Source organism: Aythya fuligula, chromosome 1 (assembly GCF_009819795.1).
Source record: "Aythya fuligula isolate bAytFul2 chromosome 1, bAytFul2.pri, whole genome shotgun sequence".
NCBI lineage: Eukaryota > Metazoa > Chordata > Aves > Anseriformes > Anatidae > Aythya > Aythya fuligula.
This window is the reverse complement of record NC_045559.1, coordinates 91,193,145-91,216,082: the sequence shown is the minus strand read 5'-3', so window position 1 is coordinate 91,216,082 and position 22,938 is coordinate 91,193,145. Positions and strand designations below refer to the sequence as shown.

The 22,938-nt window shown below is 42.0% G+C and overlaps 1 long non-coding RNA gene across 1 annotated transcript in view; it reads right to left on the bottom strand.

Moving 5' to 3' along the window:
• LOC116502295 overlaps positions 1–22,938 on the bottom strand; it is a 127,546-nt gene that overhangs the window by 29,604 nt on the left and 75,004 nt on the right. The window lies entirely within an intron of this gene.

Here is a 22,938-nt window from a genome sequence, read left to right as displayed (position 1 = left end):
AAAGGCGTGGAAATTTTCAAAATTAGGAACAATGGGTTCCTGGAGGTGAACAATTCATAGCAGACAACGAACTTGGAACTAAGAGAATAATTTCCTTTGGGAGGTATTTTCAGTGAAATTGGCCCAACTTCATACAACCCAGGAAGCTATGCTTTTTGCTGCAACAAATCTCCTTCACAACAAATCAGTCAAGACCTAACACTGAGTAAGGAGTTACACTGATAGAAGAAATATCCTGCATCAGGAAGCCAGCCTATTTCTTGGTCCCAAAGGACAGCAAAAATTACAACTTAGTGGTATACTCAGCCAGTACATTAGTGTGTTGGTTTTTTTTTTCAGTTCAGAAAGACCCAAGTCAGTTTTCAGGAATTTCTGGGTGTCGGTGTTGCTATTTGGAAGTCAGTGGGAAAGAAAAAAAAAAAAAAAAAAAAAAAAGTCAGCTGTCTGACAAAAATAGAAAGGAAAACCCAGAGGACTAACCAGTAAAGCCCACTGCTCACTATGTAAATCCCAGCTCTAAAATGTGAAAGTTCACAGTCACTTCACAGTGCCCTGCAGAAAATCCCTAGAGTAACCAAGGACGAAATGTGCACTCATTATCTCTTTCTTGCTTGTGCACATGCACACACATAGACACAGATATACATGTATGTACAGGTTGGTGCACATACACAATCCTGCTTCTTGGGATCAGAACAGGTACAAATGGCAGCAGAGCCCCAGTTCCTCCATGCAGAAGTGCATCCATGTGTAAGACTGATGTACAACACACTTCAGAAAAGTCCTGGTCAGACAGTGAGATTTTACAAGTAAGGGCCTTAGCAAGGAAAACACTCTGTAACAGTGCAGAACCATTGCTTTTATCAATAATACCAAACAGCCAGAGCAGGCAGAGTGTTTCCCTGTCATTCTCACAGCCGAGCAACCATCGTTGCAATTTTACAGAACAGGACATGCTTCACAGATGTTGCCACAGAGGCAATCACTGGTATACCTGGACTTAAGAGGCAAGTCTAATTCACTAGGCAATGACCTGTTACACATATACCAGGTTTTTCTTCACAAGTCCATGTAAAAGCAAACAAGGTGCCGAGTCACCAACACCACCCCACTGCTCTCAGCAATTACAAAAAGGAAGCACGCATTTGCATTAAGTTACACTCTGTTTCTTCCAGTGACGCTGGGACATCAGGTAAGAGACCGGAGTGCTGAACACCTCTTCCAGAACACTTGAGAGACCCTGGAAAAGCTGCAGTGCCAAGTGTTTCACTGAAGTCTGCACTATCCCATATTAAAAATACATAATTACATAGTAATTATTCATATTACATAATGTAAATCACTTCTATATCAGGTAAAGAAAGCTGTTCTCGGTATCAAGTATGGAAATCTGATTCATTATTTTTACAACAAAATGCTGCCCTGAATGAGCAAATTCAGTTTGGCTTTCTAAAGGATACAATTATAGGCTTCAAGCAAAAGGTCTGATGAAGAACTTAGCAGTATCTCTCTCTAAATTATATGCTGGAGTTTGCATTTTTCTACCTATTTGATTGGGCTGGGGAAAAGTGAGGCAACTGCATAGAGTGGGACTTGAAGAAAACATTTCAATAAAATAATGCAATTCAAGAAAAAAATTCCATATAGTTCAGAGAGCAGGTATGTGCAGAGTCCATCAGTGGCAGGCAAAAAAATAACGGAGCATTAAGGAACTGGAAGCGAATGAGGAAATGATCTTTTTTTTTTGGTAGGTTCGAGTTAATACTGTATGATATGCTTTGCTGATGGAAGTGCATATGTCTGCTTCCTAATGACTATATTTGATTCTGCAGCTGATAGAAAAGAAATAGATGCACCCGCTAAGAGGCTGGACATCACACCATCTGTTGCAATTTCAATATTAATATATGTATGTAGAAAAGTCTGCTCATTCAGCATAATCCTTCATTTATTGATTAGTTCAGTCACTATCCAGGTTTTTCTTACTGCTTTTTTGTTTCTTTTAGTCATGCTCACCCTTCTCTGCCCCAGCCTGACCTGACTGTGTTTGGAAAACAAACACTGCTAAATCTTTTTTGCATTTGTACTGTGAAGCTTAACAAGCATCTTCATTAAAAATCTAAGACATCATTAAGGTATTGTTTCTCATATTGTCAGTCGTGATGGGAAACAGAGAATGTATACTGTATTATTTAGTTCTTCATTTGATTTCCCTACAGCAAAGCAGCAGAGGATAGGGAAGCAAGCAAAGCAATAAACAGATTTATTTTTTTTTTCTTTCATAGCTGAATAGTCTTCATGCATCTCCTTCATGTATCTAGTGATGTGTGTTCCCTCCAGCCTCCTAATACCTGCTAGTCTAGAAATGATACCCACATCATCCAAACGTTCTATTTTATTCTCTAACTATAAATTATCATTTCATCAGATGTGACCCTCGGTTAGATATGTCTCAACCTTTACACTGCACATCTTCAGCCTTTATCAATGCTACTCTAAAGGGCAGGCATATTCGATTTAATAGTCTCTTTACTTTTCCCTTCATTTTTTCTGTCTTTTGTGACTTAAACAATCAATCTTCTCTCTTTTCTCCCATTTTTGCTTGAGAACTTCTATTTTTACTCTTGCTCCTGCCTGCATCTTCTTCGTCTCTAACAACCTGTCAGCAAATTGTATTTTCTGTGTTGATGCTGCTCTTTCCCTTCTGATGGCAGACCGGAGGCATCAGTGTAACGTATTTCTGCCTTGGAGTCAGGGAAAGGGGGTTGTCACCTCCCGGGAAGTGAACTGGAAACAGATGAACTTCTCATCTGCCGGCATTTCAGGATACCTCCCCAAATTCTATCTACCTCATCCTCAAAACTATCCCCACATTTGGGTGCTCATCAGCTGGCTAGGGTGACAGTGCAGTACTTCCCTGGCATGACAGTAACACCTCTCTGTCTGGTGTCTGCTTGTACACACACAAATTTGATTTATTTTACAAATGCCCTTGTGAGCAGGAAACTGTCACAGCCGATTGTGAGAAGTGGGATGCTGAAGCCGTTCCTCAATTTAAAGCCCATCATGATACAAGAAGTAGAGGTCAGCTGAGATCCCGCAGCTTGCTAGAAACGTGACTAAGCTCACTTTTAATCCCACCTCCTCCTTGGCAGTACACACAAAATGACACACAGAGAAATCCCCCAAGGCTCTGAAATGCTGAGTGGCTCTTCCTGTGCTGGTCACCTTCACTCTGCATCACTCTGGTAAAAGCTCTCCATCACTCTGCACCTCGGAGTGATGAAGAGCTTTTTCCTTCATAAGCGTGTGCTGAAGACAATGCTTAGAGAAGGAATTCAGAAATCTGATTTCTCTTCCTCCCTTTTTGTTTGTATTTTCTCCCCCTAACAAAAGGGTCATTTCTGCAGCCTCTGCAGTCAGTAGGAATTTTACTGTGCAGTTCATCAGCTACATTGCTTATAAATACAAAATGACAGTGCAGACCTACTGTGCTTCTTCCTTGCTGTATGACACTTACTTGTCTGCTCCCTCCCCATCAGTCTCCTGTCTTTTCCCCCTCCCGTGTCTCCAGGTCAGCAAGTCAGTCACTGCCAGTGCAGTGCCAAAGCACTTCTCAAGGTGTGGCTTCCCTCTGCACCAGCTTTACCCAGCCACTCTCTGCATCAGAGGTGTTAGGAGGGGGTCACACCACCCAGCACACCCTGCTGGAGGCAGGGATGGGGAGCACATCAACCCAGAGCACTCACTAGGCTGCACCTCACCCTCTGGGGAGAAAAAGACTTGTCAAGCTTCCTGTGACTTAAAGCTACGGAGTATTTTAATATCCACAGGGACTCAATGACAACCCAGGGCAAGGGCTGGTGTTGTTAATAAAGCTGCCTCATAGTCCCAGGGATTGGTCTATAGCCAAAAGGAAGGGGCTACATTGCTTCTGCACCAACAAGGCTGCCCCACACTTTCCACTCCATAGAGTCATCAGATATCAAAGTGAAACCTGTCAAGAATCAGGTCTTCAACAGTACTAATTTATTGTGTGGTGCTTCAGAGGAGCCTGTTTCAGCAGAAATTCATGTATGGTTCTCTAGAGAACTTTAATTTTATTTGGACAATGAATGGTTGCAGAAGTGGATGCAACTTAGACAAGATAGTGCAAATCCCATTCCTTCACCATTCTCTGCTCTGTTGAGTCATGTCACAGACCATGCGGTGGGCCAGGGAATAGAAAGAGGCCTGGAATGCAGGGCTGTAAAGACGGAGAACAAGCCCTTGCTTGGCTGCCGTGCAGCAGCACAGTCTGTCTCTGACTTCCCACTCCAGGTAGGAAGCAGCAGGGAAAAGCCTCTCTCTATAGGTGCACAAGTACTGCTGAAGGAGAGGATGAGCAAATGAGGTGCCTGGAGCTCTCACAATCCAGTCTTTTCTACCACTTCCTCTTCTCTCCCCCAGGTAAAGCTACACTTGGTTTATGCCAACTTAAGGATGCACAGAAGTCAAAATGCAAAAGCACCAGCAGGTGCATATTTCAGAGGATATTCCTGGTTCTTTGGGAACCTCTAGTTTTATGTCAAACCCTTCTCTCTCACTGTCCGTCTTCCTAGACTAGATTTCATGAAGTTTCAGTTCCTCTCCAAACTATTTGTTTTTCTGTAAGCCCGTCTCACTGAGGCCCTGTGAGTTGCTTAGCAAACACTTTTAAATACCTGATCATGACCACTCTGAGCTGATGTGGGATCTTCTATGAAATCAATGCACTGGAAATCTGGAAAGAGTCAAAAGTGGCTATGTGTGGTTCCCTCTGACCCTCTCCTGTGTTATACCATTCAACATAGAAAAGATAATGTGTGCACCAAGGAGAGGGAATGCTAGATAACACAGAAATGCTTACACAGCAGGTAAAACAAGAAAACACTCTCCTGCTGATGGGGATATAAACAACATGGAGACATGATTATTTCTGAAGGAGACAAGTGAAGATAACTGAGCAATCAGAATATATCTTGGGAAACTTCCCTGAAGTCCCACATTTCACACATCTCTTAGAAGTTCAGACCTTTAGCAAGTCAAACTTAAAGATGTTAAATAACTTTAAAACTACTTTAAAAAAAAAGAAGCCACCACCAAAAATACATTTATACATGTTCTCCCTAAGGCAAGACATTACTGATGGCAAATTTCATGTGCAAAGGATCAAGCCCCACTTTTCTGTCCCACTCTTGTTCAGTTCAGACTCCTCCAGCTCTCAGGGGAAGCACCCAGCTGCTGTTCCTCTGAGACTATCTGAACTCAAAGAGCTCTGCTCTCTCACCACAGGTTTTGGGAAAGTATCCCACTCTTACCAGCTTCAGAAGCTTCTACTTGTGGTTTTCTTACTGAGAAGTGGATTTTTTGTGTCTAGGTCTAACAAACCTGTATTTTTCTGTAAATGAAATGCATCTACCACTTGGTAAGGCTATGACTCTGCAAATAAATTCATGTAGTTAAATCCATCTGGATTCCCATAGCATACATAAAATGATGGCCTAAAAACTGAATGCAAAAGTTGCCAAGATCAGAGAAAGCACATTTATCTTCTTATTTGGACCTCCTTGTATATATCAGTAGAAGATTAGCTTTTACATTGTACATCATGTTTCAGTTCTTTAAAAAAAAAGAGAGAGCTGTTTAAATATTTTCTTAACTGTTAAAGGGAATTTCTTTTTATTATGCAGATAATTAAGTATTGAAGATGTAGTGATCTATTTGATACAAAGAGAATAAAAGATTTGAAGAATTTTAAATAAAAAATATAACCCCAACCCTATCTGAACTGACTACTGTACTCTTTGAAATTTAAGGCTGATATTTTATCCCTATTCCTACAAAGCCTTCTAGTTAATGGCTGTGCATATTTATAGCATTTAAATTAGTTGTATTCTCCCATATTGTTCTATGAATATAATAGAAACTTATGAAGGAAGGGGGATTAAAAATTATTAAAATAAGACATAGAGTTGCAGTTTATTCCCTAGTCCATATCAAGAGCTAAAGCATGCAACATTTTGTCAGATTATAGTGCCCTGTATTTGCTCCTATTTCAATAACAATAAAAAAGTGGTTTGATGAAAAACGAGAAATTTCTTATAGCTTCGTTCTAAATTTCAGTGTAGCCTAATCACTTTTCCTTGTATGTAATATAAAAGGGATTTGGACTGTACAGAAACTTAGTGTGAGAAAAAATACCAGCTTGGTATCTGGAGAGTCATCAGTTCAACAAATCACTTAAATGTGCCTATTCTTAGCACTGGCTGAAGCCCTGTGGGGCTTAAGCACGTGCTTAATGTTTTGCTACATTAAAACTTGGACTAAATAGTAACGATTGTGTTTTAATTTTGTTCGTTGCTGCTACCGTTGACGAATGCACTTGCCACTGCCTTTAATAACAGTGTGTGTTGTGCTGTGGTCTTAAGAGTAACTCCACAGGCAGAAATACCACTGAAGTGTATTTGTAAGTGTTTCTTTAATAAGGAGAAAGAAATACCCTCCTCCTTCATTCTAGCTTCTTCAATGACCTTGCTTGTTTGCCTTGTGAAATGCAATTTTGTCATTTTTTTCCTGCACCTCCCTACACCCTCCTGCAGCAGACACACCCCAAACAACAGGGGTCCTGCTCACGGGGATGAGGCACAATGGGGGCCACCAAAGGAAGGGTGGGAATGTGATGTTGAGGCCAAATTGTGGAGAGCAGTGCAGAAGAGAGGAATGGTCTGGGAAACAGATGTGTAAAGCACTCACAGAACCAGTAACACAGGCTAAACTTCCCAAGCCACAAAACTCAGGAGGGTTTGGCAGGTAAAATGCATTAAACCAGTCTTGAAGGCTGGTTAGCCTATGTAACAACATTAAAGCTTTTCAGAGGGACTTTATTTCCTAAACTCTTTCTCTCTCATCCATATACTCACTGCTACACCCCAGCTTTCTGCAAGCTGGACGCATTTAGTTAGTGATGGTTTCAGGCCTTTGTGCCTGCATTTCACAAGCTGCCAGGCCAAGCTTGTGTCCTTTCCATGCTCCCCCTCCTCCTTCTTCCCCATTTAGGCTGGGGCTGTATCCGCTTCCGAAGGAAGGAGGCATATTTCAGATCTCCAGGAAACAGGAGACTATCACCGCTATGGCTCTCTCCAAAATTCAGATAATTGATTAATGAACTTTTCCCCTCTGCTCATTTGCAGCAGCAGGAGGAGATGGATGTAATTATGACACTCATAACTGAGGATTCAGTATTCTGTGGTTCCAGCAGCCAAAATGCACACAATATGAAGTTGTAACAATTTGTCAAAACTTGGCAATAGAAGGGTATCGGCAACAAGACCTCGCAACATCTGACAGCACAGCAGCCACAGCAATGGGCACCCCAAATCATTACAGCTGACCATAAACTCAAGTTCAGAGACTTCAGCCTTACACCATTTACCTGATCAAGTCCCATGCAGCAAAAGCTTTGTCTATTTGTTACCTAAGTTGTAGCAATGGCTAGGAACAGACAAAATACTTTCAAGCATACTGTTTGCAACCTCAAGTTCACAGCAAGCTGATTTGCATAAAAACAAGTTCAGTTATCTCCAGGGGATGGGACTTTAGAGGACAATCTGGCTATAACAGGATCCGCATTTCTGTCTATTCACCCCAAGTGCCTCTTATCAAACCTTCTTCCCTCTGCTCTTTACAAAGAAAACAATGCCATCCCCACAAAATACGTTCCATGAAGAATCTGCAATGTATAGATCTCACATCTTCAAGGGGTTGCAAACAAGTAGCTGTCTCCTCTGACAGCCACAGAAATCCACCGACAATCTCCGTGACAGGAATTGGGGTTTAAGCCAGTGCCTCAGCAAGAAGGGGTACCTGAGCCTGAGGGGCCTTATCCAGTGGCACAGCCCTCTGATGTTCAGGAAACAAATCCACAGCCCTTGTTTCCAGGGGGTGCTGCAACTTCAGCTTGCTTGCTCTGAAATGTCTGGCACTAAGGGGATTAAATCAAGCCTTAGCTCATGGGTGCACTCGATTCATTCTGTAATCAATCACCTGAAAACATTCCAAGTAAAAGGCAAGGTGTAATTTGTAACTAAGGCCAGAAGAAAAGGAAACAAAATCAATATTCGAATATAACCAAGTATGGGCAAGAGTTTCCAATGTAGGATTACCAACAGGATAAACACAAACACTTAGAAAACAATTACATTGAAAGCTAAATCATCCTAGGCAGATGTATGTCCAGAGGACTGCTGTACAGTAAGGCAAAAGCCAAACATAAGCAACAAGAAATGAAGAGGAGAGAATGGGAACCATTTTGCTTTGCTTTAAAACTACCTTTGCAAAAATTTAAAATGTCTATAAAACCACACAGAACGTATACAAAACCATTACATATTACTTACGAGTATTTTAATGGCTTGAAAAAAAAATCCTCCTTGCAGCTTTAGAAATGTGGGGCTATCCAAAGGAAGCAGTTGCCAAACCTGTTGCTTCATACAAAGAAACATGTTTTTCAGTTGAATACTTTCTTTCCTATCAGGTGAATTAATCTTTACAACTTTATGTGATGAGAACAGCTGAAAATGTGTGATTTCCTTTTTTTTTTTTCTTTTTTTTTTTATGTGTTATTTTCCTCATTTCAATTAATTATCTAGAAGCACAATCAGCTTAGCAGGGTGCCTTCAAAAATTCCTTCACTGCAGTGCTTTACCACTGAGCAGAGAGTTTAACTAGATGGTTTTATTAGGGAGCCAATTAACACTCACATCCCCCCAAAAAGCAACTAATCCATCTTTTTATTTAGCTCTTCTAACCAAACTCCACTTTGTGAGTCTGCAGTCACCCCTCTGAAACACATTGCAGATCCCTGACAAGAAAAGGCTTTTGAAGACAAGTAATCCTGGTTTTGGAGAAATATTATTTGCCCATTCATGGGAAAGCAGCCATCCCTTGATCTGCTCCTTACCAATAGGTGCTGAACAAATTAAAGAAGATGAACTAGAGTACAGCTTCAAATAAGTGACTGTGAGCAATGACACTTGAAGCGAGAATGGGGCTGGGTTTGATGCTTATTACAGGAGACACAGACTGAGCTTCCCTAGTCAAAAAAATAACTGAAATGATGAAGGAAAGGAAGGTGCTTAAAATGAAAACATTGCATTTTGGAAAAAAAAAAAAAAAAATCTCTGTTTAAAATCAGCAAATTTCATGGGGTGTGATTTTTAGTAATAGTTCACCATTTGCTGCCATGAGTTGATGCTGGATTTCTTTTCTGTTTCTTTAAATCCACATTTTCTCTGCAAAACTATTTTGAAGGGAAATTTTTTGATACAGGTTTTGTGTCTTGCATCTCTATAATTCCACTCTGACCTAATATGTCTGTACAGGGATTGAACTAAGAGGGTATTAGGTAGCAGAGAATTAAGTTTCCAAGGAGCTGAAATAGGAAAAAAAAAATCAATTTAGTGGAAACTGAAATAGAGAAATAGAAAAGTAAAGCATGATGTGAAGGTACAGATTTCCTAAGAAGGCATAATGAAGGGGCTGTACTATCAGTATTAGGTTGGCTGGACATAACGAATGACCTTGTGGTCCAACCTTCCCACCAATTCACACAAGGATTGCCTCTGCTCCCATCTCCTGTCCTCTACTTCTCTGTAGGAGAAGGCATAATATCACCTATGTTCAGAGCCAGGGGATGTTCCCGTGCTAATATTTCAATCCCATACACAATGATCTTCACCTTTCTCTCTGTGAGGACTTATGCACAGCACTGATGTTTTCCCAGGCACCTGTGGGGCTACAAAACATAAAGGTCTGAAAGAAAATAACAGACAGAAAGGAAGCAAGAAGTAAAAGAAATGCATGTAAGCACAGAGGTCCATGAAAGCGTGGAGCAAAATAAGATGGTTTTTTATGTCATAGCATATGGTTAAGCAAGTACATCAATATATTAAAAGGAAGGATGGACTCAGTAATAGCTCTGAAAGATCAGATTTCTGTTTTGAGAGATAGAACTCAGGAACGTCTTGCACAGATGCATAGCTGGGCCAAAAGGTCTGAAATACCCTTTCCAAATTCTCTGACATGGTGAATGGTCTCCAGCTCTAAAATGGTGCACTCCAACTTTGGAATCCCAAAGACACAAATGGAGAGGAAGGGGGAATTCAGAATCTAAATATAGATATCATATGATCACCTCACAGCTTTAGAACAAAATTTACTTGAAGGCAGGCTTTGACTTCAAAGAATAACTCCTTCATTAGCAACCACAATCTACTCAACTGGTTAACTGGTGCTCTGTGAGGCCAGTTACCCAGGACCAGTTGTAAATAGAAAGATGGGCACCACCAGAAGACACATTGTTCCACTCCAATAAAAATGGACCTGCAGGAAGGGATTTGTCCTCTGTTACCTAACCTCAAAAGCCAAGATGCTAAGATAAGACACTTTTTGACAGGTAATTTCAGTTGGTCAACCTTTTCTTGGGATTTAGTCTTATTTTTCTGTAGGTTTAAATTTTAGTTACACAATGAACAAAAAACAGCTAAGTTAAGCCTACTTTGGTTATGCTGGAAAAATATTTGTGTAGATTGAATCAGACACAAAGCAGCTAGCAGTATTGACACTTGGACGAAGAGATGAGGAGCAATGCTTTTAGCCCCAGCTCTCAGTACAGAACTGGTGCAGAGCAGAGAAAAACAAACAAACAAACAAACCTAGTTATTTACCTGAAAGTCACCAAGATGAAGGAGCAGAGGAGAGGGAAAACTAGGGCATGGTGGTTTGGGGCACTGACCCTTCCTTGCTCTTGCTGCAAGCAGGGAAGTGGGAGACAGGCAAATCCCTCTGCCTTGCAGCAATTCCCCATTTCAGGATATTTCAGCACCTTGAAAACCCAGCCTTTGGCAGCCCCCTTTCCTTCCCTCTCCCCTTCTCCTGCCTCATGATTTTGTTTCTGAAAATGCCATGAGAGTTACTGCTATGCCTTTGCCTAGCATTGGTTAGCTGTATTTAAATTTCACATGTTATTTACTGATGACCTTCACTTTGGAAGACATCTGCTTTTTGTAGCCCAGCTGTGTAAAGACTGACAGCAACCTTCATCAGCGGATAATTTCCAAATGAGGAAAATATTCGCGTGGGACTGTTAGAACCACTGAATTGATTTGTGCCTGCACCACAGGTCAGATTTCAACCCATTTTTCTTGAAGACAAACTAGACTGATTTATCCTCAGGGGCCTTGCCCTCCACTCTTTACAAGCCTCAAAACCCAGAAATAAATGATGTATGTTCATTTAGTACACCCATATCATGTGAGGGCAATTGATTCAATTACATTATAGCTACTGGAAACAAAGCAGCCATATGCTGAGCTTTCTGCCCCCAAGTAAAGGATGCTGCACAGCCACAGCTCTGAGCTCATAGGCAGTTAGTTTCCTGCATGGGTGCTGCCCCCTAAACATGCTGGATGGAGGACGTTCCCTGAGCGATGGGGGAAATCTGAGCCCAAGGTTGGTTAAGATAAGCATCTAAACCTCAAGCTACTTCTCTAAAGCTTTATCTGCACTACCCAGACCTCCTGAGGCTGAAAAATGGCAATGAAAATTCCCTAAGAAAAGGGTTTGCATGTGCCAGTGTGTACCTCTTAACTCTGGAAGAACAGGGAACAGAGGAAAAGCAGTAACCATACTGTTTTGCTTCATACACCATACACAGCACTGGCTCTGTAGAGCCACGTACAAAATTCAATCATGAGGCAAATTTAGCCTTAAATCAATAAAATTCTGCTGGCTGCAGAGGAGCAACTGCAGTGCTGTGCTCCAGCCGCCGCTCCAAGCCCACCCATTTTCGCACCCTCTTTGTTTTCCAGCAGTCTGTCCACCCTGCCACATGGAGCTGGAAAATGCAAACAGACAGCTAGAAAATCAGCAGGGTGGGGAAATTCAACGTGGTTTCAGACACCTCAAAAACCAAAACAAACAAACAAAAAAACACTTTTCTCTATAAAGGGAACACTTACTTGAAAAAGTTTTGTTTTGATTACTTTAGGATTTTTTTAAAACCACCACACCAAGCTCCAAGTTTCTACTTCTGAGCAAAACCCCTTGTGGTCCAGAAAAGGCCCACTATTAAAAGTAGTCCTGGGAATAGGTAATAGTTGCTCCTAATGAATTAAAAATGTGACAATGGTTTTGGGATTTTTGTAGTTTGTCTGCAAATCAGTTCTGACCGTGAAATGCCTGCTAGTTTTACCTCAACTATACAGAGTAGTTCACCTCAGAACAGGCAATATTTACTTGTACTTCCCAACACTGAAGACAGGAAATACCTTAGATGCTGCAAATACTGAGGTTATAAAACAGCAGATGTTTGCCTGTTGAAGGCACCTGACAAGTTTTTACAATCCTCAGCTGCGTGCAGGCAGAGTCACATCAACACTTGGGTTTTCCCTGTCCTTTTTTTTTTCACCCATTTTACAAGATGCTTCATGGAAAACGGAACATTTCCGTTTTCAAGGCTACTGTCCTAAAACCACTTGTAGAAAGGTAATCAGGTTGCACCCAGTTCTTTAATGATTTTTTTTAAATTATTTTTTTTTTATTATTGTTGGAAGGGCAAGTCTTTCAGTATATGCTTTGTTCTGTTAATTTTCGGAAGAGTGGCTCAAAGTATTAAGATTGTTCCTCAAATATTTTAAGAAGAGAAAATTGGATGTTCACTTCTTACAGATTGGTATAAATCCATGATGTGTGAGATACTCCAGGACACAGTGTCATGGTAGCCTTTTAATGTTGTTTTTTTTTTTCTCCATAATAACTTAAAAAATTGTTGGAGGATTCTTCCTGCCTGGTGATTCACTGTGAACTTATCAGGTTAGGTATTTCCATGCTCATTCTTGCACAGGCCTTTGAGAAGTGAAATTACACTTTGCAGTCTGGCTGCTTTACTTGGCTACCCTAGCTTTATGACAGCTATGACACCTAGTGCCACCATTAAAACTGGGCTGCCACCCACCACCATAACTCAACACAGCAAGACGGGGTGCAGAGGATAAGGGGGGAGCCTGAGGAGAGGAGTAGGGGCACCGGTGTGGCTTCTGCAATCAGCAGTCCAGGTGGTGCCCCAGGGGTGAAGCTACTCAACAAGGTGGAAAGGAGCTCATCGTCAACCTGACTGTCCTCAGGGAAGCCATGGTGTGAGTCATTTCTCGGAAAGGACTCAGGTAGCAGCCAAAATAACAACATCGTTTAGGTGTGCTAACGACCCCGTCCCTGCCAGCTCTGTCCTGAATATGTTTAGCTAGCTACCTTTCAGAAATGGTGCAATAACGCTCAAGAACCAGGAACCTTATTAAATATCCACAGTCCAGCTGAGCATGTTTTAGCTGAGTTTTTATTACAAACCACTGTATGTCCTTGTCATTAAACAGGCTGCTAATTCATTATTTTGGACATTAACAGAATGCAGAAAGTATCTTAAAATAACATCTTAATTTATATTTTTAACATCTTGGCACCTCTAATCTTTATTTTATAAGCTCCATTAATGCTTAATGTCTGCTGCTGCATGGCAGCACAGCTACACTGACAGCTATTGCTGCAAGTCTTTCATCTTTGATCCTTCCAACTGGTCAAACAATTAATTTAGTACAATTTCTTTGAGTCAGAGATATTCTTACTTTTATTGTTCCTTCTGTGATAGGGGAAGTTTTCTTTATAATGTTCCATCTGAAGCATAAACCAACGTACTTCTTTTAATACATAAGTGAAACACTTTTCTCCATGTGTCAAAATTTTAGAGGACAATCAGTCTTCTCCCAGGATCCCAGTATTTCATATTTGTAAATGCAGGTGTGGCAAAACAATTATTTGTAACATTGCCAAATTATTTCTCATATGATAATACATTTGAAGTTTGGATGAAAACCAACCAAACAATCAGAAAAAAAAAATCCCCACAACCCTCCAAAGAAATAAAAATAAACTGTTTAGAGTGAAAAGGAAGAATAATCTATTCTGACCCTTCATCAATTACCTTACTCCACTGCTCAAAACCATGTTACTCATGATTTATACACACATCATATTTTTCTGTGCTGCAGGAGTTTTGAAAAATGGACATCCCCTGTAAGGTCTCAAATACAGCCACCATACAGCAGGCTTGCAATCTTCTCACAGCTTAATGAAAACGTATGGGACATTGTAAATAACTGCACATGTATAGGAATTTTTAAGCTTTAAAATCTATTAAAGAGTTTCTAACCCCAGTTTTAATTGTAAATCAGACTGTAAACATTTTTAATGAGTTGAGTTGAGCCTGAATACTATATCTGAATCTGAACTTTCTTTTTCTTCCACAAGCCTCTTGTTCTGTACACAACTTGATGTGCCAGCCTCAAGTATTTTCTGTCTTATATGTGGCCTTCATTAGGATTCACTCCCAGGTCTCCAGAAAGGTAAAAAGGAAGGAACTTGAGGAAATGCTATGTGTTACATTACTGAAGCTAGAAACACGTATACCTTAACAACTATCCTCTGCACTCAGGCAGTGCGGATTCCCACTGGTGAACTTTCATTAAACACTAGACTCCTTACGTCTGCAAGGCAGTAAGACAGTTTCCTTAGCAGCCAAGGAATTTTCTACCAAAATAAACCAATGATCCATATATTGTATTATCCTCCCTTTATACCAGTTAATGTTAAACGGTTCAGAGGAAAGTATAAACAATGATCTCAGTTTAGCAAAATAACATGTGCTTTGCCTTAAACATGCTTAAGACCCCCTTGGCTTCAGCCTTCATTATAAGAAAATCACAACTTCAGTAGCACTTAAAACTTCTGTTTAACACAGCAATTCTTGGTTACACTTCAGCCTATTTTTACCCTGCAGGCAAAATGTTTCAAAAGGACTGAACCCTATGCCTAAGGCTAAGTAGGAATTTAAGTGCTTCCCTGATTAGGCATAAATAAGACCACATAATTAAGTGCATTGGTCAATCAGGTTGTGTTGATACTGCCAAATAAAAGGCCAAGAATTCATCCTGGGCCCCAAGACCAGAGAGTGCCCTTTCTGTGACAGGTTTGCTTTGGAAACAAATAGTTGGAATAGTTCAAAGCAGAGCCAAGGACAGCTTGTTCACAATGCAGTGGAGACAACGGGGGGGGGGGGGGGGGGGGGGGGGGGGGGGGGGCTCTCCACAGATGCAGCAGTGTAGATAGAGCCTCAGGATCCCATATCCCTGCTCTCTTATCTATTTTCTATTCAGGTAACTCCATAGATTTCACTTCAGTTTTTTCTGCCTGCACCACTGCACATCCCTTGAAGGAACCAGTGATTTTATTACTTATGCAATTCTAAATCACAGGGAGAAATTTTTTAGAGGTGGGGGGCAAAACACTAATGTTGATTGCATATCTTGGGAGTGTAAAGCTTCTTTACTGCTGATGTGTCCGTATCTGTTAATCTACCTCTTCCATCAGCATCTAGGCCTACTGAGTTCTATTTGACATATATTATGGAAATGCCAGACATATAATTCGATTTGTTGTGAGTTGATGAAAACAGACTTATGCAAAACTTTCCTTGGGAACAAGAGCAAATCAGAACACTTTGAACTGGGCCTTCATAAAAGTATGATATGATAGTTCCAGTTATCTCACTGATTTGATCAATCCAATTCACCTCAAGGGGCAATCACTACCCCTACCCAAAAGGTCACAGACTTCGTATACCATTTTGAAGCTCCAGAAATATTTCCTCCACTAATGATTTTTCTTTTGGCACAGCCGGAATGCTGCTGTAAAAAGCCTGGCTATAAATTGCTGGATATTAAAGCAAACATCAGCATTCTTTAAGCCAGGCTCCAACTGTTTGAGCTTGGCAGGTTTGTCTTTAAAATTTTTGTATTTGCTTTAAAATTTCTGGCTGCTGCAACCAGTAGACTGTACGCAACACTGTACAGAAAGAAGCAGTGGTGAAAGGTAACACTTTCTGTATCTCTAAGTACCATGTTTATTTCCTCCACATACATTTCTGGTTTATAAATTGAAGAATCATGGGTTGATTTGTTTCCATCAGGTGGTATGAGTATTTCAAATAATGCAGCTTCATCAACATTCTTTTACTTACCATTTCATAAAAGACATCAGATCTCAAATGCAAAGAAGAAAAGTAAAAGGGAACATAATAGTAGGCTATTCGAAAGTACAGCAGGAACATTGCAAAAAAGTTGTTTTCATTATGCTTGTAAATATAAATCAGGAAGTGACCCCCTTCCCAAAATTAGGGAACATGCAGATCCTTTTTATATAGCAGCGGGCTAATCAGCATTTTTTAATCAATATTTTTACTGCTTTTGCTGAATGAGAGAAACACAAGGCTGAGCTATGGAATGAAGCATAATTTACAATTTGTCATTTAAACATGCAAGTGTCTATGGGAAAAATCCTGGAACATGTAGGAGAAAGAAGATTTAATTATATATTACATTTCAGAAGTTCTTTCAGCCCATACCTCAACTGTTCCTTGCTACTCAGTCAGTCACTTATTTTTAGATCTAAATTTCTCTCTATCACACATGAACCTGCTATCTAATTTATAAGGTACTCCATCAAAACTTCCAATTCTTAACCAAGAGGTAACAGAAGGCATCAAACATGTTAACCAAAGGACCTGCCAGACAATTTTCAGGTCCATTGTTTCTAGTATTCTGCCTACTTACTCTGTTCCCTTCTCTTTGCATCTTTACAATAATTTTGCTTCTCTCATGGGACAGAGTCTGAGCAACACATCTAACCAACTTCCATTTAAGATTAAACAGGAGAAGAAAAAAAAAAAAAAAAAAGGAAGAATGAATACTCATGACTCTATGTGAAAGAGCATGGGGTGCAGAAGTCACCTGGCAGCAACAGCCCATATCTGCTCAGCAGAAACCACCTTGGACACTTCAGCATATGTGGAAAAGAGCAAGAAGCACTGCACAGCCAGCATTTGGCCAGGAACTGGCCAGAAAGCATTGTTGCTGCTGGGGACAGCCCGGGCAGCTGCCAAACCCACCACTCCCTTCAGCAGGAGCAGCTCCCACCCACTGCTGCTTTTTTCGGGCACCCTTTAGGAAGGGTGAAGGGCTCTTGCAAGAGCCCCTCGCCCCTTTTACACCACTACAGCTGCTTTGCAGCTAGTGAAGAAAATGGCAAACGCGCAGTCCTTCCTCATGCTAAAAAAATTAGCTGGAGATTTTACTTTCTGGCATACTGCAGTTGCCACTAAGATGTCACCAGACTGGAATCTGCTCTAGTAAAACATGCCTCTCTGGTGCACCCCTTGGAGAAGTTTTAAAGCCCTTGGACAAGTGCCAGTTCTCTGACAGAAGACAATCTCACCTTTGCTTTATATGAACTGAGAACAATATACTAGGTGGTGTGATCCAGAGTTGATAATTATGGTCTTAAATCTAATGCTATGGCCAGTATGCACGTAGAATATTTAATGCCTTTAACAAAAATAGAAAGGCAAATGCTTCTCTCCAAAGTCAAGGCATGTGCGTCCTATTTGGCAATTCTAATAACTTTCCACAGCAGATCTGTTTTCATCCCTTAAAGCTCTTTAAAATAACACAGGAATACCCATTACAATATTGTAAATAGTATTGCTCAACTGGCTTTTTCATCACACAGGGAATAAAAGATCCCACCTTGTAAAAATGGTGCTTCTTATCACTATATTTCCTTTGTCACTTTTCACTCATTAATTATCTTTAAACATAGAAAAAGGGTGTTCACTCTTGTAAAATCAGTGAAGCGTTTAAGCAATGCCGTCATCTTCTACTTCCTTTACACGCCCTGTAAAAAATATGCAAGCTTCAGGTGGTAGACCCTGACCTGGCCCTTCATGCTTAACTAGAGTAAGGTAGCTGCAAGCTAAAAGGATTTACAAAGCAGCCTTTTATGAAGGAATTCTCCCCCTTACGCAACAAAATAACTTTCAGGCTAGTCAGTAACTCTAAGAGATGCAATGTAGGGAATAACTTCTCTTTATTCATTCCCTGGGCAAACTGAAAAGTCACCAAAAACTTCAGTTTTCTCAGTGAATTAAAACACTAATGCGACAAGGAGAAAATACCACTTATACTTGACCAGAATCAAACAAAAATAGTTCACTTTATATTTTCTTTCTTTTGTATTTTTTTTTGTTGTTTTTATTTTTTATTTTTCCTAAGCCCTGTTTCCTGGACATTTCTCAGTTAAGGTAAAACCCAAATGTGAAGTGTGAGCTGAAAATGCAACCTTTTTGATTCCTTATTTATTTTTCTCCCTCCCCAAGGACTGTTTTGCCCAGCTGTACCCACCAGCACCAGCATCTCCCCCTGATCTCTGCAATCTGAACCTGCAGCACAACAATTTCCCCCTTGGCGTTACATGGGAACGGTACACTTCATCTCCTCTGTGCTGGCAGGGACAACTGGTATAAACCAGAGCAAGGCTCCTTGGGCATAAAAGTTTCCATGCAATCCCTTTTCAACGGGCTCCACCTCCAGTCTAACCACTGCCACCGGGGTCTCAGCAAACACAGCAGCTGGGACAGCACTGGCCCTGCATGTTTGGGGAAATGAAAGGGCTCACTCACCCAGGTGCAGGCTGCTTCTGATTTCTGTGTGAGATGGGATGTGGAGGTGGAAGAAAGGGCCAAAGTGGGGAGGGGGAGGGAGAGGAAGTTCTATGATTTTTACCATTGTAGTTAACTTCAGGGACTTTTTACTACCTAAAATGAGAGCATGTCATGCTTCTAGCATAGCTGTCAGTTCCTCTTAGTTGGTTTTGTTTAGGAGGAAACTCAGCATCAGCAGATGTTCTTTGTACCAGCATCAGCTGATGTACTTTCTGTTTGAGTTTGCATCCTGCACTAAACAGCAGAAATGAGCTCATGGGTTTCCTATGCCTTTTTCCTCTTACCAGCTTTTATTATAAGGAGAGGGGAATAAACCTTTAACATTATCCTGTACTACTTCCCAAAGCAGCAATGTTAATTGGTGGCACACCCTTAGAAATGGCAGGCAGGAAGGCTGAGAGATGCAAGCAGAGGTCTGCCTCACAATCTTTCTGCACCAGAGATGTTCCAGCATCAGCACCAGGCCAGTCCCCATGGGGAAGCAGCTCTTCCCAAAGGGCACAACAAGTCTCTCCACAGGACATCTAACAGGATATCAACAGCACCCACAGCCTTTATACTGACACAAAGGAAGCAGTGGAAAGGCCTCCCAGGCACAGAAACTCCAGCAGGAGCCACAATGCTCAGCAGCAGTAGCACAGCTCCTTCCCTGGGAATCCTGCCACCTGCTATTAACTGGGGCTTCAACAGGTTCATTTTCCTCCAGAGAGGGAGGGCTGTATCTATTTAGTCATCTTCATCACTGAAGAACAGGTGCTGACCCTGGCCTCACCAGCCACCCACCCCTGGGCAGCGTTCCTCAGCAATGCTTGTCCACAGAGTAAATACATTGTGCCAACTGAAAGCTGGTGACTACACCATCACATGCTCCTTCTTCTGCGCTAAGGACCTGGTGTGGGTGGTGTGAACAGCAGGTTGCTCTTTTCCCCCATTTTGGGAGGGCTGTAATTCCCTCGGTGACTAAAATAGGTACCTAGTGGTCTTGTTGCTTTTTACTTACACACCACTTAAATTCCTTCAAAAATCCCATAAGTTAATTTGGGCATGTGAACAAGCAGATTAGCCCATCAACCAGATGCTAGTGACATTTTCCATGTGGAGGACTGAGCAACGATAACCAGCAAAGGTACCTATACTGCTGTGAGTCAAAATCTTAAAAGCAGCTTCCAATGCCACCATCTCTTGGCACCTAATAAATGATTCATGAGAATGTCATTGAAGCTATTAAAAGGGGTTTTAAAACTAGGGTGGCTCACAGGAGTCAAACACACAGCTTGCACTCAAAGCACCTCTCCCATCTCACAGATGGATAAGATGCACAAGGAGGCTGGGGACACAGATGAAGAGAAAAGGTATGTGAGAGGTACCAAGCACAACTGGGAGAAAAGCAGTGGAAGAAGGGATGTTTTTGGGTGTTACAAAGCACTGGCAAGGCAGCAACTCTGCAGTTTGATGGCAGTGTTCCTGCTCTGCTCCCCTTAAATAAGCGCCTCCCTGCTCTGCTGCAAAACCCTTTCCACCAGGCACCACTTTGGTAGGTGGACTGTCCTCGCCATGAGGACAGACATAGAAGCACTCTTAGAAGCACTGCCAACGTGACATTCCCTTATCAAGAGCAGAAACCTCCAGCAGGCAGCAGGGCTCCTCTGCCCATTTGAGAAATATCTCCACCCCTAACTTCCCAGTTACAGCACACTGGGAGATGTAGGATCATCCCATGGGAGGCACAGAGAGCAAAGCCTGCTTCATCCCTCAGAGTTCTGCACTTGTGCATCGACAGAGACGCACTAGCAGGAAAGAGCTATATCACTGTAAGATGATGGTATGATTAATTTTATCGACGTGTGGGTTAGCAGAAATGAATTGGTGCTAAGTGCTTTTGAGACAAAACACTACAATGTGTTTGAAAAGGGAACCTGGGAAAATAAACTTTACAATACAACAGGCGAGGTTAATATGAGTTGGGAGTTGGAAGCTGAAGACAGCACTCAGTGCTTTGGTATTTGAATCAAGCCCTAACTTTGATTATCACATCGATCAGCTGATTAGAACTAGTCACCTGAAACCTAGTATTATGTGCTGTGCAGGATGCGAGGAGATATCATTTAAGCCAAGAAGCATAAAAGGTTATTGCATCTCAAATCTTCATCCCATGCTTAAGCCATGGTGATGCCATTTATAAAGATAGCAGGAATGCCATATTTGAGCAGAGCAAGTGTTACATATGACTGCAAATGTTGTTGACTTATTCTGGGTCATTGGAGATTAACATTTTGGAAACTGCAGACATGTAGAAGATACAGTGTGTGTTATACAGAGTCAGAGAACAAGCCTGTTCTTGCAAGATTTCAAACTCAATTATGCAGACACAAGAAGTTTAGATAAACTTTCCAGATTATATCAAATGAACTTTTGGTTGCTTATCTGAACTGACCCTCTGAAGGCACTTGAGATTATTCTGAATGCTGTTGTTGTTGCTGGAAATAACAGCAGGTTAAGAATTTAGTTCTAACTTCTGCATTTCTCAAGCCTGGTGTGTAAGGAAAGGGAGAGCTTCCAAACTTTGCCTATTTTCACAAACATTTCAGTATATCTTGCTGACCACAGTGAATAGTTGCTCTCAATGCAAACAAATTGCAATATGACCCTAGAGTTACATCAGAAGTTTTGTGAATTTAACTATGAAAGACTTGGCTTGCTTTTTCATGAAAATATATTAAGAAAAGAAAACCTTCCCACACAACTTCAGTTTCAGGGGAGGCAATAAAACTCACTCTGTGTTTCTGCTGATTTCTAGCCCATACAGGTAAGGAACTTTGCACACTTATAAAATCATTAAGGTTGGAAAAGTCCTCCAAGATAATTTGGTCCGATCATCACCCTACCACCAATATCACCCACTAATCCATGTCCCCAAGCACCACGTCCAACCTTGCCTTGAATATCCCCAGGGACGGTGACACCACCACCTCCCTGTGGAACCTTTTCCAATGCCTGACCGCTCTTTCTGAGCAGAAATGTCTCCTCATTTCTAACCTAAACTTCCCCTGGCACAGCTTGAGGCCATTCCCTCTAGTCCTATCACTAGCTATCTGTGAGAAGAGGCTGACCCCCAGGCTCCCCACCACTTTCTTTCTGGTAGTTGTAGAGAGCAATAGGTTCTCCCCTGAGCCTCCTCTTCAGACTAAACAACCTCAGTTCCCTCAGCCACTCCTCACAAGACCTATGCTCCAGGCCCTTCACCAGCTTCATAGCCCTTCTCTGGACACACTCCAGGGCCTCGACATCCTTCTTGTAGTGAGGGGCCCAAAGCTGAACACAACACTCGAGGTGCGGCTCCACCAGACCAGAGTATAGGGGGACAATCACCTCCCTGGTTCTGCTGGCCACACTATTCCTGATACCAGCCAGGATGCCATTGGCCTTCTTGGCCACCTGGGCACACTGCTGGCTCACGTTCAGGTGAGTGTCAACCAGCACCCCCAGATCCTTTTCTTCTGCACAGCTTTCCAGCCACTCTCCCCCAGGCCTGTAGCGCTGCATGGGGTTGTTTTGGCCAAAGTGCAATGCTGGGCACTCAGCCATGTTGAACCTCATCCCACTGGCCTCTGTCCATTGATGAAGCCTCTGCAGGGCTTTCCTGCCCTCCGGCAGATCGACACTTCCCCACAGCTTGGTGTCATCTGCAAACTTACTGAGGGTGCACTCCATTCCCTATGTACTATAAGTGAATGACATCTGTTCATTTGTGGAAGGCATCAAGTAAAGATGGACTTTCCATTCACGAACTCCACCTCCTAACCCAGATCCACCAGTGTAAGGCTACACCCCACTTACTAAACCACACGTAGAGGTTGGGCTTTTTGTGAGAGTGGGGAAGGTTGCTGGATTTCCTCTTTCTCCAGGACACTTCCCCTTCTCTGAACTTCCAGCCTTGCATGAGTGGGAGGGCACAGTGGGGCTGGGGGCAGCAGTGACACTGGGCACCCCTCAGTGTGACAGTGAGGGCCTCTGAGGAGAGCTGCAAGCTTGGGGCTGCAAGGAGATCAGGGAGCGCCAAAGAGGAGGGTGCAGGCAATGAGGAATGGGCAGGGGAAGGGAGGTCTGCCACAGAAAGGTGGGTGAAAGCTGCTGAGACAGCAGAGAAAACTTAGGTCACTCCCTGGAAAGCAGAGGTTTGGGCACAGTAAAGTAGAGGGCCACCTTCCCATTCAACTGATGGCTGTTGTTCAGGCTGCTGGGGAAGGACCACA